The 2,531-nt window shown below is 49.4% G+C and overlaps 1 protein-coding gene across 1 annotated transcript in view; it reads right to left on the reverse strand.

Moving 5' to 3' along the window:
- LOC107104559 (breast carcinoma-amplified sequence 3-like) overlaps window positions 1-2,531 on the reverse strand; it is a gene marked incomplete at its 3' end in the record, with an annotated part of 84,426 nt that overhangs the window by 46,948 nt on the left and 34,947 nt on the right. The window lies entirely within an intron of this gene.

The raw sequence follows: 2,531 nt of genomic DNA on the forward strand, positions 1-2,531 counted from the left end.
TGCCCCAGATGGAGGGCGGTGGCCGACCCGACCCACTGGAAGCTTCCTAAAAAACAGTTGAACTGTTAGGAGCAGAGAGGAAGGTTTGGAAACAGTCTTCTTGGAGCTAAAGATTAGGGTGATGGAAAGGAGGCCCTCCACCCTCCTGAAGGAAAGCCAGTGGAAGAATCTCAGGAAAGTTTCAAACAAACTGATCCTGACTGATGCAGGACTGTGAATTTCACTGTATGTGAATCAGAAGCTGCCTCCATGACCTCTGACCTCTGACCAACCTGCACCCACTAATCTAGCCCTGTGTGCTCTGGCTCCCAAACAAAGCAGGCTTCACATGATGGGTCATCGCCTCAAAAACAATACATCGATCACACAAAAGGAAGGCTTCGGGGAAAAACCACAGGGCTCAGAAACCGTATCCAGGGACACAAATAGCCGTCCTGATTTTAACAGTGACAAGGCGACAGCCAATTGCAGCCTCTATTTTTAGCTCTGCCTCTGGCAGCTCTCAGGAGGATGTGTACTTTTCTACAGTTCCTTCCCCAAAATCAACGCCGTCCTTGTTGGCGACAATCAGAGCGCAGCTGTTGTGGCTAGGCGGGCCGTCCCCACCCCGCCGCTCGCTGCCAGCCTGCAGGAGAAACGCCTTAGCTGCACTCAGTTCACACCCAGATCACAAAAACAGCAGGAAAGTCCACACAGGAGCAAACGTGACCCGGTGGGTTTCCGTCCGCTGAGATGATGGTGTTTTCATCGAGGCGGGGGGCGGGGCTGGAGGAGACCATCTCAGCACCAGTTACAGACCAGTCTGCCTGAATGGGATGAGCTGCTTCAAACTGGGACCAGGCAGGAGGAAAACCTGACATATAAACATGTTCCAGCCATGAAAACAGTGATGAGGATGTTTGTGAGGAGCTCAAACAAAGACGCCCCCCCCCCCGTCCCTGTCCAGACTAATTGCTGACAGGTGGCCTTAAAGCTTCCCTTTGAAACCAGAGAGTGATTTAGGAGCCGAACATCTCAGACTTATCTCTCCCTCCTTCTTTAGACCAAATCTCTTGTTTTTCCTCAGTTGCACCTCATTATTTTGCTCGTTCACTTTCACCTGCCCCCCCTCCCTCCCTTTGATGTAGCGGGGCCACTCATGTCTGACGATCCCTCTGATGGAAGTCTGAACGGGAGGAGAGAGGACTCCATGACAGTTTGGAAAGGATGGAAAGAAATTTTTTCAAGGTTTTTCAAAATAAAATACTCCCGAAAGTGCATAGAAATAAAAGCCTAACAGGCGAGTGGTCTTAGGGAGGGGGCCCCGTGTGGCCCCGTGAGGAGCCCTGTGGGGTCTGGATCACGGGCCCCTCAGTGTAGCGATGACACCACCACTCCAAGGCCGCCTCACCATCAGCTGTAAAAACATTTCTAAGGAAACGTTGATGCAACAACTTCTATGAGCTAAATATCAATCAATGACCCCCCCCCCATTGAAGTGTCTACAGAGTGAGGAAGCAAACAGCCTCTGCTGGTGGAAAGTCCTGCAGCTCCGTTCTCTGAAGTGTTTACAGACCCCCCCCCATCCCGGCTCAGGGTTATTCCTGGAAGCCAATCGCTGATGAGAACTGTGATATTTTACACTGACTGACACCTCTGGGTCACGCAGGGCGGTTGGCACCGACCACGGCGGTATCAGTGTGTCTGTGACGCCTCGCCACACAGACGGCTGACAGACGGACAGAGTCCAAGTGAGTGGAAACGCCCACTCAGGCGCGTTCATGGACACCGTGGAACGATCGCTTCTGATAGCCACCATGGGTATCTGCATCATGATCTATGATCAGGAGATCCGCCTGCAGGGGGGGTCGCTGAGCAGAACCCCCCCCATCCTGCAGCAGCAGAACCTGCTGCCTGAATAAAACCCGGTTGAATCAGAGTAGGTGGATTATTACAGCATCACAGGAAGCTCTGTGAGACTAAAACAGTCGCTCTGCTCTGACTGTCAGTGTTTTGAGGAGGGGGGGGCTCACAGAAGCACTCACTGCTGGTTGAAGACGCTAAACTCAGAGCGATCAATGATTTCACTCCTCCGACTCAATCAGAAAAGCCACCAGGTTAGTTTCTGATCACAGGAAGCTGAAGAAGCGGCTAAATATAAGAGCAAAGTCACCAAGATGGCTGCCGTGGGAGGGGCTAGCCAGGCGTGATCTCTGTCAGCAGAAACCCACAGAAATCAACCAGAGGAGGAACTAAGAAAACTCTTTTCTTTCATGGACAGAGAAAGATTTAGTTAACTGTGGTGAAATAGTCAATTATCGTTACCAACAGGGAAAAGTGGAGCATCTGCAGCTCTTTGTTTACAGCAGTGGTAACCAGTTAAAGAAAATCATCAACCAGTAAAGGAGACATTTTTACTTATAATCTGTTTAAGCATAATTTAGCTCTGAATGAAATGCAGATGTTTATGCATAATGTTATACATTGAATTTTTAAATAAAAAAAAAGTAATACAACATTTTTCCATTTTAAAATCTAAATTGTTTTTTTAA

This window comes from Cyprinodon variegatus, unplaced genomic scaffold (assembly GCF_000732505.1).
Source record: "Cyprinodon variegatus isolate N-32 unplaced genomic scaffold, C_variegatus-1.0 Scaffold1792, whole genome shotgun sequence".
Lineage (NCBI taxonomy): Eukaryota > Metazoa > Chordata > Actinopteri > Cyprinodontiformes > Cyprinodontidae > Cyprinodon > Cyprinodon variegatus.